General features: G+C 52.5%; 2 pseudogenes; both read left to right on the top strand.

The window, feature by feature from the left end:
• Nucleotides 1–725: 725 nt before the first annotated feature.
• LOC119292697 lies at nt 726–2,710 on the top strand (annotated as a pseudogene).
• A 748-nt stretch (nt 2,711–3,458) lies between these two features.
• On the top strand, nt 3,459–5,987 carry LOC119292696 (annotated as a pseudogene).
• The last annotated feature ends 1,549 nt before the right edge of the window (nt 5,988–7,536 follow it).

Genomic DNA, 7,536 nt, shown 5'->3' with positions numbered 1-7,536 from the left:
ACTTGCCCAAGATTCGATCGTCGGTATCTCAATACCTAGTTCAATCTCGTTACCGGCAAGTCTCTTTACTCGTTACGTAATGCATCATCATGTAACTAACTCATTAGCTATATTGCTTGCAAGGCTTATAGTGATGTGCATTACCGAGAGGGCCTAGAGATACCTCTCCGATAATCGGAGTGACAAATCCTAATCTCGAAATACGTTAACTCAACAAGTACCTTTGGAGACACTTGTAGAGCACCTTTATAATCACCCAGTTACGTTGTGACGTTTGGTAGCACACGAAGTGTTCCTCCGGTAAGCGGGAGTTACGTAATCTCATAGTCATAGGAACATGTATAAGTCATGAAGAAAGCAATAGCAACATACTAAGCGATCAAGTGCTAAGCTAACGGAATGGGTCAAGTCAATCACATCATTCTCCTAATGATGTGATCTTGTTAATCAAATGACAACTCATGTCTATGGTTAGGAAACTTAACCATCTTTGATTCACGAGCTAGTTAAGTAGAGGCATACTAGCGACACTATGTTTGTCTATGTATTCACACAGGTATTATGTTTCCAGGTAACACAATTCTAGCATGAATAATAAACATTTATCATGATATGAGGAAATAAATAATAACTTTATTATTGCCTCTAGGGCATATTTCCTTCAGGTGCGACCAGGGAAGGACGGTGGTTTGATGTAAAACCAGCCTGCCCCATCTGTGACAAAGATGAGGGAGCCGAAGGTCAAGCTCTCTCCTGGTGGGAGGTTGCCAGACATGATGGACAACACCATATGATAAAGAATATGAACATAATCCTTAGCAAATCTTGCATCTATGTTCCTTTGAAACGATGCTCAGCGTAGGAAAAATCCCATAGATAAAAATCCTACAAAATTGTACACCAAATAAGCCCTAAAAATACCAAAATGCTAAAATTCATATTTCTAGGCATGGTAAATCTAACGTTTTCCTATGGCAGATTATGTTGATGGTAATTTTTTAGTGAGCATGACAATCCCTAGTAGAAACACTTAACATGTTGGCGGAAGTTGCTTCGCGCCAACCGAAAGGGTATCCGACAAAATTGGGTGGATTCCCGCACATATGGAGGAATTGGGCTAGCGTATGCGGGACCCCACAAAATTTTCTGGGATGGCCCGATTTGAAGCATCCGTTCCTGTCGGGGATATGAAATGGATCCCACAAACCGGAGATTATTATAATGGATGGCCCGATTTATAGGATCTGCTAGCACTTCGAGCATGCCATGGCCGCCGCGGAGCTCGAGCTCAGGCAAGCGGACACCGTCGACGTCCAGGACTGCTGGCTCACGGATCGGGACAACATAGACTTGACGATCGCGAGGCTCGAGCGGCTGCTCGAACGCCAGTCGGAGCTGCTCAACAGCGTGCTGCTGAGGCAGAACCCGCACGACGTCCAGGCGTGGTACGAGCGGGCCAAGATCTTCCACAAGGAGCCCGCGAGACACGCCGCGACCTACGTGGAGGCCGTTAGGACTGTGGATCCGGCGAAGGCGACGGGGAAGCCGCCGCACATGCTCTGGCTGGCGCTGGCCAAGATTTACAATGACGGTGGCAGCATCGACTGCGCCCGAGACGTCCTCCACAGAGCCACGTAGGCAAACTTCACGGCGGCGGAGCATCTCGCCGCGGTTTACTGCGAGTGGGCCAATATGGAGCTGAGGCACCAGGATCCCGAGAGGGCCATTGACTCATTCGGCGAGCGACCACGCCACCATCGATCGAGCCCACGACGCGCGCAGCTGCTGCCGGCGGCAAGGACGTTCGGGCGAAACTGCACCGGTGTCTCAAGCTGTGGCTCGTGTACTTGGACCTTATGACAACACACAGGTCACTTGAGTCTAGCTGCGCCGTCTACGACAAGATGCACGACCTCGCCGTCATCACGCCACTGCTGGTGCTGGACCACGCGACCCTGCTTGAGCAGCACAACCAGTTCGAGGACGCGTTCCGTGTGTACGAGCGGGGCGTCAAGTCCTTCAAGCCCCCACACACCGACGCCATATGGGAGGCGTACTTGACGAGGTTCGTCCAGTGGCACGGGAAGAGCAGGCCGGAGAGGGTGCGGGACCTGTTCCAGGCAGCCGTCCTGAAGTCGCCGCCGGAGAGGAAGAAGGTCGTGTACCTCAGATACGCGAGGTTCGAGGAGGATTTCGGCCTCACGAGCCGCGCAATGAAGGTGTACAAGGATGCCACAAGCACCGTCCCCGCTGGCGACAAGCTTGGCGTCTACGAGGTGTACGTCGCGCGGTCTACCGAGCTCTACGGCCTTCTGAAGGCGAGGGACGTGTACCGCCAGGCGATCGTCGGCGGCGGGCTGCTCGGCGAGGGCGCGAGGGCGATGTGCGTCGGGTTCGCCGACCTCGAGATTGGGCTCGGCGAAGTCACGCGCGCTCGGGCGATGTACGCCTACGCGGCGGCCTTCACGGATCCCGAGGTTTGCCCTGAGTTTTGGAAGCGGTGGAACGACTTTGAGGTGCTGCACGGCGACGAGGGTACGTTCAGGGAGATGCTCCGCGCGGAAGGACCATGGCGGACATTGCCAGAGACGGAGCAGGGGCGCGGGGTGATATCCGCACTGACGCCGGCGTGGTGGAGCAAGGGCTGCGCCCGTGCGCCGGCCAACGTTTCGACGGTGCTCAGCAATGCAAGCGGATACGTCTAGTGTAGTTCCTTCTTTTTTCTCCTTGACACTTGACATGACACGTTAGTTGTGTTGTCCGGTTCTACTATGTGCTATCTCCAAATCGTTGATGTATCATGTATGTACTCACATTCTTGAGCACCTTTTTGCGTGAAATGTACTCCCTCCGCACTAGTGTCAAAAACGTCTTAAATTATGAGACGGAGGGAGTACTGTTTTGAGTTTGTTTACTAATCTTCATATTTTGCATGATCAGATGATTTCGGTTTGGGGGGGGAGGGGGTGTCATCGCTAGTGAATGGGTGTGGATCGCCGTCGCTCCCAAGGGATCTCCATTTTCATCGAAATCGTTGACCGCCTCGTGCCCAAGGGCTGCAAGGGGGTTGGTGGTCAAACGGGTTTGGCGTCGAGGTCGGCGTCTCTGTTAGTTGGTCTTGGTTCCCTCACCGCGCCTGCTGTGTGGCGACCTTCGTTGTGTTTCTCTGGAGTTGTAACTGGGCTACCATGGTGGCCTGCCTGAGGGCCTCCATGGTTCATATGTGGGGTTATTTCCTAGTAAGGGTGTGTCCAGCACCCACAATGCCCTGTCTGTGATCTTTGATGATAGTTGGTGTCATCGTTGTTCTGGCGAGGCTCAGTGTCCCGGCCCCGAGAGTCATGAACCCCCGAGAGTCCGGTAAAGAGGATGTTGGAACCGATGGGGTTCCGCCAAATTAGTGTGGAAGACGTGGTGCTGATGGAGTGATACTTAGTGGCTCAGAGGTTAGGGGGGCCATGGACGATGGAACCACGCGAGTTGTCACAGATCCGTTGGTGTTGGTGACGATTGGAGTCATAGTTGGTGCTGAAGATCTGCTGCCCGTTGAGCCGCCCGGGGCATTCATGAGAACCTGCTCCAGGGAGATGGAATGTAAAGGTTCGTCACCATCCTGGTTGGTGTCGGTTTTAGGCTTGCACCCGTCTCCTCGCCTTCCTCCGTCTGCTTAATGAAGATGATGCTAGGCGCAGTATCATCGCCGTCTTTTGTTTCCGGAAGTGAGATTAGGGTAGCAAAGCTCAGATACGACACAAAGGCGTGCTAGTTTTTTGTTATAAGGTTGATGCAACTTTTCGAACTCAAGGCCGGAATACAAACTTCGGCTGCGAGGTTTGTCGATGCGAGGTCGTCGTCCTTTTAAGCCCGAGGCCGGTGGTATTGGTGACATGGGCTCCAATGGGAGCACGCCTACGGCCAGATAGGGCGGTGGAACGCGGAGTCGAAGATCGCCATAGCGGTCGATGACGAACCTGAGCGACCCGAAGAAGGTGGTGCGACCAGGGAAGGACGGTGGTTTGATGTAAAACCAGCCTGCCCCATCTGTGACAAAGGTGAGGGAGCCGAAGGTCAAGCTCTCTCCTGGCGGGAGGTTGCCAGACATGATGGACAACACCATATGATAAAGAATATGAACATAATCCTTAGAAATCTTGCATCTATGTTCCTTTGAAATGGTGCTCAGCGTAGGAACAATCCCATAGATGAAAATCCTAGAAAATTGTAAACCAAATAAGCCCTAAAAATACGAAAATGCTAACATTCAGATTTTTAGGCATGGTAAATCTAACGCTTTCCTATGGCAAATTATGTTGATGGTAAAAAATTTAGTGAGCATGACAATCCCTAGCAGAAACACTTAACATGTTGGCGGAAGTTGCTTCGCGCCAACCGAAAGGGGATCCGGCAAAATTGGGTGGATTCCCGCACATATGGAGGAATTGGGCTCGCGGATGCGGGACCCCACAAAAAAATTTCTGGGATGGCCCAATTTGAAGCATCCGTTCCTGCCGGGGATATGAAATGGATCCCGCAAACCGGCGGTTATTTTAATGGATGGCCCGATTTACAGGATCTGCTAGCACTTCGAGCATGCCATGGCCGCCGCGGAGCTCGAGCTCAGGCAAGCGGACACCGTCGACATCCAGGACTGCTGGCTCACGGATCGGGACAGCACAGACTTGGCGATGGCGAGGCTCGAGCGGCTGCTCGAACGCCGGCCGGAGCTGCTCAACAGCGTGCTGCTGAGGCAGAACCTGCACGACGTCCAGGCGTGGTACGAGCGGGCCAAGATCTTCCACAAGGACCCCGCGAGACACGCCGCGACCTACGCAGAGGCCGTCAGGACCATTGATCCGGCGAAGGCGACGGGGAAGCCTCCGCACATGCTCTAGCTGGCGCTGGCCAAGATTTACGAGGACCGTGGCAGCGTCGACTGCGCCCGAGACATCCTCCACAGAGCCACGCAGGCGAACTTCATGGCGGCGGAGCATCTCGCCACGGTTTACTGCGAGTGGGCCAATATGGAGCTGAGGCACCACGATCCCGAGAGGGCCAGCGACCTCATCCGGCGAGCGACCACGCCACCATCGATCGAGGCCACGACGCGCGCCGCTGCTGCCGGCGGCGAGGACGTTCGGGTGAAACTGCACCGGTGTCTCAAGTTGTGGCTCGTGTACCTGGACCTGATGACAACGCACGGGTCGCTCGAGTCCACCTGCGCCGTCTACGAGAAGATGCACGACCTCGGCGTCGTCACGCCATTGCTGGTGCCGGACCACACGTCCCTGCTCGAGCAGCACAGGCGATTCGAGGACGCGTTCCGTGTGTACGAGCGGGGCGTCAAGTCCTTCAAGCACCCGCACGCCGAGGCCATATGGGAGGCATACCTGACCAAGTTCATCCAGAGGCACGGGAAGAGCCGGCCGGAGAGGGTGCGGGACCTGTTCCAGGCGGCCGTCCTGCAGACACCGCCGCAGAGGAAGAAGGCCGTGTACCTCAGGTGCGCGAGGTTCGAGGAGGACTTCGGCCTCGCGAGCCGCGCGATGAAGGTGTACGAGGACGCCGCGAGCGCCGTCCCTGCCGGCGACAGGCTCGGCGTCTACGAGGTGTACATCGCGCGGGCTACCGAGCTCTACGGCCTTCTGAAGGCGATGGACGTGTACCGCCAGGCGATCATCGGCGGCGGGCTGCCCGACGAGGGTGGGAGGGCGATGTGCGTCAGGTTCGCTGACTTCGAGATCAGCCTCAGGGAAGTCGCGCGCGCTCGGGCGATGTACGCCTACGCGGCGGCCTTCACGGATCCCGAGGTTTGCCCTGAGTTTTGGAAGCGGTGGAACGACTTTGGGATGCTGCACGGAGACGAGGGTACGTTCAGGGAGACGCTCCGCGCGGAAGGACCATGGCGGGCGTTGCCAGAGATGGAGCAGGGGTGCGCCGGCCAGCGATTCGACGGTGCTCAGCAATGCAAGCGGATACGTCTATTGTAGTTTTTTCTCCTCTTAATTAAGTAGACATGACACGTTAGTTGTTTTCTCCGATTCGAGTATGTGCCATCACGTTTCGGAAAAAATAAGTACTATGTGCTATCTCCAGATCGTTGATGTATGTACTCACATTCTTGAGCACCTTTTTTGGGTCATATGTATACAACATTACTACCTTCGTCCTAGTTTATTGGTTCTCATAGTATTTTGTGTCAAACTTTGACCATAGATTTAACTAAGTAAATAATAATGCATGTCAGTAAAAATTATATGCATGTCAGCAAAAATTATATGCCTCGATTCGTATTTGAACATAGTTTTGAGAGATATTATTTTTAGTTACATGCATTAACATTTCGTTAGTTAAATTTAATGTTAAAGTTTTGCACAAAATACTAAGGAAACTAATAAATCAGGACGGAGGAGGTGGTAGCAGTTAGAGCATGGCTAATAGAATCGCCCGCTGCTGGCTTTATATTGGTGCCATCTCAGCAATAGCCGGTGTACAAGTAGTCTCGTCTAATAACGTTGGCTCTATATCAGCTGCTGGATGACTAGAGTAATTAATGTCTATATGCAAGAGGAGAAAAGAAAGAGCAGTTGATTGGATGGTGGGACAGAGGGAATCGGGAGCAGCCTTGCTAGCGCCAGCTACCGGCTGCAAGCGGGCGTAACGTCCTCGCGCCTTGTGCTGCAGCCGAGCGATTGACGAAGGGCTCGCTTCTTTATGTCTCCTGTCTTTACTCTTCTCCAGCTCAGATTTTTGCTGATGTGGAATCGCTTGTAGCCTGCTGAGTAGGACTATTATACTTGCTCTTATCTGCCCTCTTTTTTCGAGTTTGCTATTAGAGCATCTCAAAATAGCCACGCAACACGCTAAAAATGCGTTAGCGCTTGCTCCAACGGCCGCTGCAAAATATAATGCGCCTAAGCTGCTCCAACAGAGACACGAAACTGCAGCGTGCGCGAGCAGCCGGCGCATGCCATATGTTGCATTTTGGAGACATTACGATGATATTTCAAACATCAAAACAAGACAAAGCATAGTTTAAATCACCCAAACAAGTTCATGAAATAAAAGTTTAAATTCATATCCCAAGAAGGGACTAAATAAACACACAGGACTAGCAAATGGTATAACCAGCATTGCTAGACCAAACAACAAGCACATCTGGTCAACATCATTGCGGGCAGCTTAATGGAATTTGTGGACAAATCAAAACAAAAACGGCTGGGCTAGGCAAGGCCTGATTTGTCCGTAGGGGAGTAACTGGGAATTTTCCCCAATGGACGTAACCAGCTTTGCTTTCACAGTCTTAAGAGGAGAAGCCCTGAACGCTTGCAGTTGCCATCCTGTGATCTAAAGAGGCAAGACATCTCAACGGTAAACTTTATAAGGTAAACAGATTCAGAAATGTTAACCCCTCAACAATCTTATGGTCAAGGTTGTTTTGCTGGTATAAGAGTTTTGATCAGCATTGATTAGGGACACAGGGTTCCCATCAGGCAACCGATTACTGATGGAATTAACTCACGCAGACAGCAAAACCTG

Source organism: Triticum dicoccoides, chromosome 4B (assembly GCF_002162155.2).
Source record: "Triticum dicoccoides isolate Atlit2015 ecotype Zavitan chromosome 4B, WEW_v2.0, whole genome shotgun sequence".
Taxonomy (NCBI): Eukaryota; Viridiplantae; Streptophyta; class Magnoliopsida; order Poales; family Poaceae; genus Triticum; species Triticum dicoccoides.
Note: the sequence above shows the minus strand (reverse complement) of the source record. Positions and strands in the feature narration are given on the sequence as shown.